The sequence below is a fragment of the Fragaria vesca genome, linkage group LG6 (genome assembly GCF_000184155.1).
Source record: "Fragaria vesca subsp. vesca linkage group LG6, FraVesHawaii_1.0, whole genome shotgun sequence".
Lineage (NCBI taxonomy): Eukaryota > Viridiplantae > Streptophyta > Magnoliopsida > Rosales > Rosaceae > Fragaria > Fragaria vesca.
This window is the reverse complement of record NC_020496.1, coordinates 19,336,781-19,342,689: the sequence shown is the minus strand read 5'-3', so window position 1 is coordinate 19,342,689 and position 5,909 is coordinate 19,336,781. Positions and strand designations below refer to the sequence as shown.

The following is a 5,909-nucleotide window of genomic DNA, read 5'->3' as shown; positions in this document are numbered from 1 at the left end:
ATTCGTATTTTCCTTAGAAATTAATTGGGGAAACATAAATATTTTATTTATTAATTTATTTTTGTCCACTCACTCTAACGTTATTAAATGTTTTCCCCTGGGCCCTTCGTTTTAAATTGCCCAGTCTGCAGAGTTCGGGTTGGATCTAGTAGGAGACGAGGCATAGTCACCCGCTTTTCGGCCAGTTTTCATCAGTAGGTTACCTGTTCAACCTACTCGTGTTTTCTTGCTTCCGCTTGTGTTTAGTAACTCTGAATACTTTAGAATTTTGTATATTATGTGATATTCAGAAGCGTTAAATTAAGAGTGTAATATGAAATTTTCGAGTTAGGGTTGTCCATCTGCAAGGGAGATTTTCTTAATCTTTTCAGTAAATTTTCCTTGGAGGTGGTCCCCGCACGACTTACTCTGGGTTTCAGGGTGAAATTCGGGGTGGGTCGTGTCAACTCTAGTGGAAACGTTAACTCATCCCAAGCAACTTTATGAATCTGTTCCGAATGATTTCTTGGATTTGTGAGGAATCCAATAGTAAGGCCAGGGATATTTGATAGCTTCACTATGCCATTTCTTGCATCAGGCGACACTACAGTTGTGTCGGCTGATAAAAATCGTAAGTGTCGCCTTCTAGCATGTCGTTGATGAGGTTCTCTGATGACACAAATGTTGTGTCACCTATAAGAACCTCAGGCGACATAAGACTTTTTTCATTTTGTGTCGTCTGAATTGAGATAAAGCGACACGGTATATATGTCGCCTGATAATTTAAACAATGACACGCTAGAAGGCGACGTATCTTTTTTTTGCCGTGAGGCGTGTCGCCTCATAACTGCGAGTGAGAGAGAAATATGCCTTACAGCAACATATATATGTAGGTTAATTTGTTTAAAGATGACATTTAAACATCATGTGAAAATGTTACATGCAACATATACTTGGTGAATTAGAATTTAAACTTTTTCACGCCACATTTATGTATCGCTGGATGAACCCACACGACATACTATTGATGTTGTTTCTGGTTTAGACGTAGTACAACGACACATATGCATTGGGTGAATGATCTTCAGGCAACGTATATTTTTTTATTTTATTTTTTCATTTGGTCTCTTTAAGACAATAGGTATCTATCGTCTGATATGTTTTAAGCTTTCACTATGTGATATCTTTTAGGCTTTCAACATTTTCAGGCAACATTTGTCTATCGTATGAATGAGCTTGAGCTACATATAAGTGATGCATTCTTTTGATTTAAATTCTCCACTTACGTTGCCTGTTGTTTTTTATGACCTCACATTTCTGGTATCTTAACTTAATAAAAACAATAGATATTGTTATGTTTGTGTTGCTGGTTGTTGCTTTATGGCCACACATTTCTGGTATCTTAACTTAGTAAAGACAATAGATATTGTTATGTTTATATCCATCCTCTGTAGTTGAAATCACACATATTGGTAGTCATGGCTTGTTTGAAACCACACAATTGCTATATTGAAACATCCTGATAATTTAGGTTTAAAAACACCATCCATAAATAAAATAAGCATCCATAACTAATTAAAATAAGAATTCAACATCCAAATTGATAACGTACGTAGACTTTCAATCCACCATATATAAACCGTACACAAACCTAGCTAGGCCATAAGAGATTAACAAAAAGCACCATCATTATGTTCAACTGCCTCATATGCAATCCAACATGATAACACAGCAGTAATTGTCAAGTGTTTCTACTAATTAGTTTCTTTAGCACATAATATGTAGACAAAAGCAACTAAGTGCAACCAACTAAACCAAAGTTTCTTAACAATCAAATAGACTGGAGTTGCTTATATATATTACCACCCAAATAGTCTGATGCCTTGTCTATGTGAGTCATCAGACAGCTCAAAAACCCTTCCTGCGTAATTAAATGAAGTTCATGTCAGAAATATACAAGCAATATGGATTCTTTAGTATACAACATAGGAAATTATAAATTTGAATCTTAATCACAAACATAAACACAACACTAAAAAACTCATATCTTTATTCTTAACTAAAATAAGAGCCAAGGAACTTACTTGGTTTTAAGTCTACGTACAGTTAATTGAACTCCAACGAGAGAACAATTTTCATCTCTAGTACCTATCACAACTCTAGAGTCCTCAATATTTGCAATAACAAGATCCTGACCCTTCAGACCAAAAAACACATGACGCCAACATCTAGTTAATTGTATGATGCACAACTGTAATAAAAATAATCTGAACTTGAACTAAAGATATGAACCTCTTGAAATAATAGTACTGTATTTAAAAAAAAAAAAAAGAAACAAGACAATCGTGCCTAAGCAGCCAATATTAGGAATAAGCCAAAAAGATCCAAAATGCAACTTAGGCTGCCAAATTAAAATAAGACTTACTTAACTTAGTAAGGGCCAGGAATGATAACAGAAGTTCTATGACACTCTTAAATAGACATGATACTCACATATCATACACCATTAGCATGTGTACATCACTCGCAGCATTCAATCTATATTAAGTAATCTCACATTTTAAAAGCCAAAACCACTATGCTTCGTACTAGAGTAATCTCACATTTCCAAAGCAAAAACATATCAAAAAAGCAATAACATGATTTGCATTATTTCATTCACTGATGAACAACACAAAATGCTCTTATTAACATGATTAGGAAACACATAAAATCATCTGATTACAGTAAAATCACCTGAACCTCAGTCGCTAAGCTCTTTGCTTATCATATGATCCTGACATTTACAGTCTAGAAGTTCCAAGAACATTCACCTGACATTTTCAATAAGTACTCATGTCAGTGTTTTTTGACTTGTAAATACATGAATTAGTAAAGTAGGTGGCAATATAAGTCACAATTTGGGTTCATATGATGCAGAGGAAAAAATATATAGAAATGCTTTTTAATATATAGTTGGCTTCACCTTGGAAAAGCAAAACTGTGTCATCATGATGCAAAAATTGAAGTTCAAGAGCATGTTAGTTGACAAAAACTGTGTCTCATATCACCGGTTACCATATTTTTATCGGATAACCAGATCATGCAATATCATATATGCATAAACATTTTATAAAACAAATATCATTAATCAAGAGAGTTCCGGGTCCCTTACCTGGAATCCGAGGCTTTCCTCACGAACTCCGAGAATCTCAAGCATTCAACTCCTAGGTAACTGGAGTCCCTGATGTCCGACATTTCATTAACAACTTAGTAAACAAGTATACGTAATCTTGACGACTAATTAATATTCGTCGAATCAACTTTCCATGTTTTGATCATTTTTACAATCCCAACTCAATTGGTTAATTGTCAAACTTAATCTTAAAATCAAAGTCTCATTGAATTCTCATGGCTTTAGCATATCAACCAATTTATTTCACAATTTCGTCATATAGCAATGCAACACACTACTATGGACACCCATAGTTTTACTCAAGACCATTTCATAATCATATAGTCATATTGGTCTTGATGAGCACAATACACATACAATTCCAACTGAGACATATCCTTGCAATTGCCATATATCAGCCCGTCATTACATATATAACAGTATTACCAATTCCAATAGTATCCACTACTTGGCATCACATGCAAAGAGTAATATTTGAATCCAGCTACAAGCATAATTGATTGGGATGAATGCCATTTAGTATGATTATAACTAGTGCCCAGTATAATCCAAATCCCACATATGATTCCAATGCTTAGCCTTCAAGATCATTTTCATGAAAACACAGAACCATATTCCTATTATTTCTATCCACACAAGTTCACATTAATCGATAGACACCCATCTCTCACTTCGGCAACAAACCAAGTTTCTAGAAGTAGGAACAGAACCCAGTCAAGCTTGCATAAGTCCAATTTAAATGTATTTGAACTCTCAATCTAAATAACTAGTTCAATCATGAAAATATAGTAGACAACTTATAAGATACACCCACCAAAACAATAACACTTGTTCCTGTTCAACCAGCACAACCAAACTACCATTATAGTCAACCCAAATGCAAATGACTCCATCTGCTAACTATCAATGTCAATACTTCCAAGACAACAGCAACCATACCAAACTTTCCAAAATTTCAAACAGAACTCAATTTTCAAGATCTCTTATACAAAACTCAACTTACCCTTATATCAAACGAAAGCCGGGAAACTAGCTACATTAGCGAAGAAAACCGTGAGCTTGAATCATTAGCTTCTTTCTTTTTTTCACCACAAATCACCATATTCTGTTGTCACAAGAATCATCGATTACCAACCCAATACAATTAACTCACAACACAGAGGATCCAAATGCCCAAAGCTTACCATGAATCGATTTAGTTGTTAGCCAAAAACAAACAGAGGTCCTTCGCTAGAAAACCCCAAATCGACGCTATCTGCCTAACTCAGCTCAGCAGCCATGAAGTCGATTCCAACCATGGTCCAACATCTCTGGAGTTGACTCAGGTCGTCGGGAGAAAGAGAGAACGCCGGCGGTGACGAATTCCGTCAAGGGCAGGGAACAACCAAAAATCCCCAAAAAAACAAATTCGTTAAACTCCAAGCTAAACTGAAATTTGAATACCCTAGAATGGTGAGGACGACGAGAGGAAGGAAACCATACCAGGAGAAGTCGCTAGAAAACACCGAAATCAACGGAGGAGCAGAAGCTTCTTGCCTCCGTTTCTCTTCCCATAGCTGCCGATCGGAAAAACTAAGGCCAGAGGGACCTCGGCGAAGTCAAGATGGCTTGATTGGTGGCCGGATGGCGAGGACGGCGTCGGAGGTCGACGTCGTTTTCTCTGGGTTTCAGGAAGAGTCGAGAGAAGGAGAGAAAAAGAAGGAGAGACGGTCCTGACGAGGGTAGAGAGGGGATTCGGCTGTGGTCTTCGTTTGGTCGGCGGCCGTTTGTGTCGCTGATGGCGTTGCCTGATGCAGAAAATGGCATAGTGCTTGGTTTATAGGATTTGGCTTGCATGTCTTTTTTCATCGACGTGTCATCTGTTTTGATTCTCAGCCTTAAACAGTAACCAACATCATTGAAGCTTGTTGAAAAGTTTGGGAAGCATTTGGGGTATGCAACTTGATTACATAGAGATGCTTGAAAAGTTCTTAACAAACTTTTTTGAAAATCTGTCAGTTTATTGTCTTATCAAACACATAGAACTGAACAATTTAATCCTTCTTTGGCTAGTAGTTTTATGCCTATTTGGACTGCTCCAATGTTAACTGTTTTTGTTCTTCTAGCAATTCTTCTCTAGTCTCTTTACAGATAGTAAGCAGCTGTGTTCTAGTAAGAAACGAAATTATGTTATGAGAAAATTAACTGTTTACCTTCGAGTATAGAGGATAGATCTTAGTTGCAGAATGTCAAAATAAACAAATTCCTGAATATGGGCCCACTATACTCCGTCAAATTTTTATTGAAAAGATAAACTGTAAAAACAAACAAAGGTAAAAATGTGAAGAGAAGGGACTTGTGAACTTGTAGAACTCGTGAACTTTATTATAGATACATATATAGACCTTTTGCAAAGACTGTCCCAAAGGCTTTCTCCTATCTAATGTAGTGTTGACACTTATTTTGTCCGTGAATTTAGAAAAATGCGGACGTCCGCTTCTGATCCTCCATATATATATATATATATATATATATATATATATATATATATATATATATAGCAATTATAGGCAATTATTTAGAGATATAGATAATAGAATTAAAAACGAATTCGTATCTTTAACAAGGATTGCAGTAAGATATCAATCATAATATATAAACGAAATTGAAAAGAACAAACTTGTGAGAGAGGCTTGCAAATGCAATGTCCTAAGACAGAAACTCGTCCCCACACCTGTGCAGTGCTTGATTGAATGTAGACGTCTGCCTTGCAGGA

The 5,909-nt window shown here is 36.0% G+C and overlaps 1 non-coding gene across 2 annotated transcripts; it reads right to left on the bottom strand.

Moving 5' to 3' along the window:
* Window positions 1-1,529: 1,529 nt before the first annotated feature.
* LOC101314481 lies at window positions 1,530-5,145 on the bottom strand. 2 transcript variants are annotated; one of them, XR_184962.1, is made up of 6 exons: window positions 4,339-5,145; window positions 4,158-4,259; window positions 3,134-3,202; window positions 2,716-2,792; window positions 2,064-2,176; window positions 1,530-1,900 (listed from the first exon to the last, which is right to left on the bottom strand). It is a non-coding gene; the product is annotated as an uncharacterized LOC101314481 (transcript). The 2 variants fall into 2 exon arrangements; XR_184963.1 differs by lacking the exon at window positions 2,064-2,176.
* Between the last annotated feature and the right edge of the window lie 764 nt (window positions 5,146-5,909).